Source organism: Phasianus colchicus, chromosome 33, assembly GCF_987193195.1.
Source record: "Phasianus colchicus chromosome 33, bPhaCol1.hap1.1, whole genome shotgun sequence".
NCBI classification, from domain to species: Eukaryota; Metazoa; Chordata; class Aves; order Galliformes; family Phasianidae; genus Phasianus; species Phasianus colchicus.
This window is the reverse complement of record NC_143468.1, coordinates 3,411,208-3,417,944: the sequence shown is the minus strand read 5'-3', so window position 1 is coordinate 3,417,944 and position 6,737 is coordinate 3,411,208.

Here is a 6,737-nt window from a genome sequence, read left to right as displayed (position 1 = left end):
CTAACCCTAACCCTAACCCTAACCCTAACCCTAACCCTAACCCTAACCCTAACCCTAACCCTAACCCTAACCCTAACCCTAACCCTAACCCTAACCCTAACCCTAACCCTAACCCTAACCCTAACCCTAACCCTAACCCTAACCCTAACCCTAACCCTAACCCTAACCCTAACCCTAACCCTAACCCTAACCCTAACCCTAACCCTAACCCTAACCCTAACCCTAACCCTAACCCTAACCCTAACCCTAACCCTAACCCTAACCCTAACCCTAACCCTAACCCTAACCCTAACCCTAACCCTAACCCTAACCCTAACCCTAACCCTAACCCTAACCCTAACCCTAACCCTAACCCTAACCCTAACCCTAACCCTAACCCTAACCCTAACCCTAACCCTAACCCTAACCCTAACCCTAACCCTAACCCTAACCCTAACCCTAACCCTAACCCTAACCCTAACCCTAACCCTAACCCTAACCCTAACCCTAACCCTAACCCTAACCCTAACCCTAACCCTAACCCTAACCCTAACCCTAACCCTAACCCTAACCCTAACCCTAACCCTAACCCTAACCCTAACCCTAACCCTAACCCTAACCCTAACCCTAACCCTAACCCTAACCCTAACCCTAACCCTAACCCTAACCCTAACCCTAACCCTAACCCTAACCCTAACCCTAACCCTAACCCTAACCCTAACCCTAACCCTAACCCTAACCCTAACCCTAACCCTAACCCTAACCCTAACCCTAACCCTAACCCTAACCCTAACCCTAACCCTAACCCTAACCCTAACCCTAACCCTAACCCTAACCCTAACCCTAACCCTAACCCTAACCCTAACCCTAACCCTAACCCTAACCCTAACCCTAACCCTAACCCTAACCCTAACCCTAACCCTAACCCTAACCCTAACCCTAACCCTAACCCTAACCCTAACCCTAACCCTAACCCTAACCCTAACCCTAACCCTAACCCTAACCCTAACCCTAACCCTAACCCTAACCCTAACCCTAACCCTAACCCTAACCCTAACCCTAACCCTAACCCTAACCCTAACCCTAACCCTAACCCTAACCCTAACCCTAACCCTAACCCTAACCCTAACCCTAACCCTAACCCTAACCCTAACCCTAACCCTAACCCTAACCCTAACCCTAACCCTAACCCTAACCCTAACCCTAACCCTAACCCTAACCCTAACCCTAACCCTAACCCTAACCCTAACCCTAACCCTAACCCTAACCCTAACCCTAACCCTAACCCTAACCCTAACCCTAACCCTAACCCTAACCCTAACCCTAACCCTAACCCTAACCCTAACCCTAACCCTAACCCTAACCCTAACCCTAACCCTAACCCTAACCCTAACCCTAACCCTAACCCTAACCCTAACCCTAACCCTAACCCTAACCCTAACCCTAACCCTAACCCTAACCCTAACCCTAACCCTAACCCTAACCCTAACCCTAACCCTAACCCTAACCCTAACCCTAACCCTAACCCTAACCCTAACCCTAACCCTAACCCTAACCCTAACCCTAACCCTAACCCTAACCCTAACCCTAACCCTAACCCTAACCCTAACCCTAACCCTAACCCTAACCCTAACCCTAACCCTAACCCTAACCCTAACCCTAACCCTAACCCTAACCCTAACCCTAACCCTAACCCTAACCCTAACCCTAACCCTAACCCTAACCCTAACCCTAACCCTAACCCTAACCCTAACCCTAACCCTAACCCTAACCCTAACCCTAACCCTAACCCTAACCCTAACCCTAACCCTAACCCTAACCCTAACCCTAACCCTAACCCTAACCCTAACCCTAACCCTAACCCTAACCCTAACCCTAACCCTAACCCTAACCCTAACCCTAACCCTAACCCTAACCCTAACCCTAACCCTAACCCTAACCCTAACCCTAACCCTAACCCTAACCCTAACCCTAACCCTAACCCTAACCCTAACCCTAACCCTAACCCTAACCCTAACCCTAACCCTAACCCTAACCCTAACCCTAACCCTAACCCTAACCCTAACCCTAACCCTAACCCTAACCCTAACCCTAACCCTAACCCTAACCCTAACCCTAACCCTAACCCTAACCCTAACCCTAACCCTAACCCTAACCCTAACCCTAACCCTAACCCTAACCCTAACCCTAACCCTAACCCTAACCCTAACCCTAACCCTAACCCTAACCCTAACCCTAACCCTAACCCTAACCCTAACCCTAACCCTAACCCTAACCCTAACCCTAACCCTAACCCTAACCCTAACCCTAACCCTAACCCTAACCCTAACCCTAACCCTAACCCTAACCCTAACCCTAACCCTAACCCTAACCCTAACCCTAACCCTAACCCTAACCCTAACCCTAACCCTAACCCTAACCCTAACCCTAACCCTAACCCTAACCCTAACCCTAACCCTAACCCTAACCCTAACCCTAACCCTAACCCTAACCCTAACCCTAACCCTAACCCTAACCCTAACCCTAACCCTAACCCTAACCCTAACCCTAACCCTAACCCTAACCCTAACCCTAACCCTAACCCTAACCCTAACCCTAACCCTAACCCTAACCCTAACCCTAACCCTAACCCTAACCCTAACCCTAACCCTAACCCTAACCCTAACCCTAACCCTAACCCTAACCCTAACCCTAACCCTAACCCTAACCCTAACCCTAACCCTAACCCTAACCCTAACCCTAACCCTAACCCTAACCCTAACCCTAACCCTAACCCTAACCCTAACCCTAACCCTAACCCTAACCCTAACCCTAACCCTAACCCTAACCCTAACCCTAACCCTAACCCTAACCCTAACCCTAACCCTAACCCTAACCCTAACCCTAACCCTAACCCTAACCCTAACCCTAACCCTAACCCTAACCCTAACCCTAACCCTAACCCTAACCCTAACCCTAACCCTAACCCTAACCCTAACCCTAACCCTAACCCTAACCCTAACCCTAACCCTAACCCTAACCCTAACCCTAACCCTAACCCTAACCCTAACCCTAACCCTAACCCTAACCCTAACCCTAACCCTAACCCTAACCCTAACCCTAACCCTAACCCTAACCCTAACCCTAACCCTAACCCTAACCCTAACCCTAACCCTAACCCTAACCCTAACCCTAACCCTAACCCTAACCCTAACCCTAACCCTAACCCTAACCCTAACCCTAACCCTAACCCTAACCCTAACCCTAACCCTAACCCTAACCCTAACCCTAACCCTAACCCTAACCCTAACCCTAACCCTAACCCTAACCCTAACCCTAACCCTAACCCTAACCCTAACCCTAACCCTAACCCTAACCCTAACCCTAACCCTAACCCTAACCCTAACCCTAACCCTAACCCTAACCCTAACCCTAACCCTAACCCTAACCCTAACCCTAACCCTAACCCTAACCCTAACCCTAACCCTAACCCTAACCCTAACCCTAACCCTAACCCTAACCCTAACCCTAACCCTAACCCTAACCCTAACCCTAACCCTAACCCTAACCCTAACCCTAACCCTAACCCTAACCCTAACCCTAACCCTAACCCTAACCCTAACCCTAACCCTAACCCTAACCCTAACCCTAACCCTAACCCTAACCCTAACCCTAACCCTAACCCTAACCCTAACCCTAACCCTAACCCTAACCCTAACCCTAACCCTAACCCTAACCCTAACCCTAACCCTAACCCTAACCCTAACCCTAACCCTAACCCTAACCCTAACCCTAACCCTAACCCTAACCCTAACCCTAACCCTAACCCTAACCCTAACCCTAACCCTAACCCTAACCCTAACCCTAACCCTAACCCTAACCCTAACCCTAACCCTAACCCTAACCCTAACCCTAACCCTAACCCTAACCCTAACCCTAACCCTAACCCTAACCCTAACCCTAACCCTAACCCTAACCCTAACCCTAACCCTAACCCTAACCCTAACCCTAACCCTAACCCTAACCCTAACCCTAACCCTAACCCTAACCCTAACCCTAACCCTAACCCTAACCCTAACCCTAACCCTAACCCTAACCCTAACCCTAACCCTAACCCTAACCCTAACCCTAACCCTAACCCTAACCCTAACCCTAACCCTAACCCTAACCCTAACCCTAACCCTAACCCTAACCCTAACCCTAACCCTAACCCTAACCCTAACCCTAACCCTAACCCTAACCCTAACCCTAACCCTAACCCTAACCCTAACCCTAACCCTAACCCTAACCCTAACCCTAACCCTAACCCTAACCCTAACCCTAACCCTAACCCTAACCCTAACCCTAACCCTAACCCTAACCCTAACCCTAACCCTAACCCTAACCCTAACCCTAACCCTAACCCTAACCCTAACCCTAACCCTAACCCTAACCCTAACCCTAACCCTAACCCTAACCCTAACCCTAACCCTAACCCTAACCCTAACCCTAACCCTAACCCTAACCCTAACCCTAACCCTAACCCTAACCCTAACCCTAACCCTAACCCTAACCCTAACCCTAACCCTAACCCTAACCCTAACCCTAACCCTAACCCTAACCCTAACCCTAACCCTAACCCTAACCCTAACCCTAACCCTAACCCTAACCCTAACCCTAACCCTAACCCTAACCCTAACCCTAACCCTAACCCTAACCCTAACCCTAACCCTAACCCTAACCCTAACCCTAACCCTAACCCTAACCCTAACCCTAACCCTAACCCTAACCCTAACCCTAACCCTAACCCTAACCCTAACCCTAACCCTAACCCTAACCCTAACCCTAACCCTAACCCTAACCCTAACCCTAACCCTAACCCTAACCCTAACCCTAACCCTAACCCTAACCCTAACCCTAACCCTAACCCTAACCCTAACCCTAACCCTAACCCTAACCCTAACCCTAACCCTAACCCTAACCCTAACCCTAACCCTAACCCTAACCCTAACCCTAACCCTAACCCTAACCCTAACCCTAACCCTAACCCTAACCCTAACCCTAACCCTAACCCTAACCCTAACCCTAACCCTAACCCTAACCCTAACCCTAACCCTAACCCTAACCCTAACCCTAACCCTAACCCTAACCCTAACCCTAACCCTAACCCTAACCCTAACCCTAACCCTAACCCTAACCCTAACCCTAACCCTAACCCTAACCCTAACCCTAACCCTAACCCTAACCCTAACCCTAACCCTAACCCTAACCCTAACCCTAACCCTAACCCTAACCCTAACCCTAACCCTAACCCTAACCCTAACCCTAACCCTAACCCTAACCCTAACCCTAACCCTAACCCTAACCCTAACCCTAACCCTAACCCTAACCCTAACCCTAACCCTAACCCTAACCCTAACCCTAACCCTAACCCTAACCCTAACCCTAACCCTAACCCTAACCCTAACCCTAACCCTAACCCTAACCCTAACCCTAACCCTAACCCTAACCCTAACCCTAACCCTAACCCTAACCCTAACCCTAACCCTAACCCTAACCCTAACCCTAACCCTAACCCTAACCCTAACCCTAACCCTAACCCTAACCCTAACCCTAACCCTAACCCTAACCCTAACCCTAACCCTAACCCTAACCCTAACCCTAACCCTAACCCTAACCCTAACCCTAACCCTAACCCTAACCCTAACCCTAACCCTAACCCTAACCCTAACCCTAACCCTAACCCTAACCCTAACCCTAACCCTAACCCTAACCCTAACCCTAACCCTAACCCTAACCCTAACCCTAACCCTAACCCTAACCCTAACCCTAACCCTAACCCTAACCCTAACCCTAACCCTAACCCTAACCCTAACCCTAACCCTAACCCTAACCCTAACCCTAACCCTAACCCTAACCCTAACCCTAACCCTAACCCTAACCCTAACCCTAACCCTAACCCTAACCCTAACCCTAACCCTAACCCTAACCCTAACCCTAACCCTAACCCTAACCCTAACCCTAACCCTAACCCTAACCCTAACCCTAACCCTAACCCTAACCCTAACCCTAACCCTAACCCTAACCCTAACCCTAACCCTAACCCTAACCCTAACCCTAACCCTAACCCTAACCCTAACCCTAACCCTAACCCTAACCCTAACCCTAACCCTAACCCTAACCCTAACCCTAACCCTAACCCTAACCCTAACCCTAACCCTAACCCTAACCCTAACCCTAACCCTAACCCTAACCCTAACCCTAACCCTAACCCTAACCCTAACCCTAACCCTAACCCTAACCCTAACCCTAACCCTAACCCTAACCCTAACCCTAACCCTAACCCTAACCCTAACCCTAACCCTAACCCTAACCCTAACCCTAACCCTAACCCTAACCCTAACCCTAACCCTAACCCTAACCCTAACCCTAACCCTAACCCTAACCCTAACCCTAACCCTAACCCTAACCCTAACCCTAACCCTAACCCTAACCCTAACCCTAACCCTAACCCTAACCCTAACCCTAACCCTAACCCTAACCCTAACCCTAACCCTAACCCTAACCCTAACCCTAACCCTAACCCTAACCCTAACCCTAACCCTAACCCTAACCCTAACCCTAACCCTAACCCTAACCCTAACCCTAACCCTAACCCTAACCCTAACCCTAACCCTAACCCTAACCCTAACCCTAACCCTAACCCTAACCCTAACCCTAACCCTAACCCTAACCCTAACCCTAACCCTAACCCTAACCCTAACCCTAACCCTAACCCTAACCCTAACCCTAACCCTAAC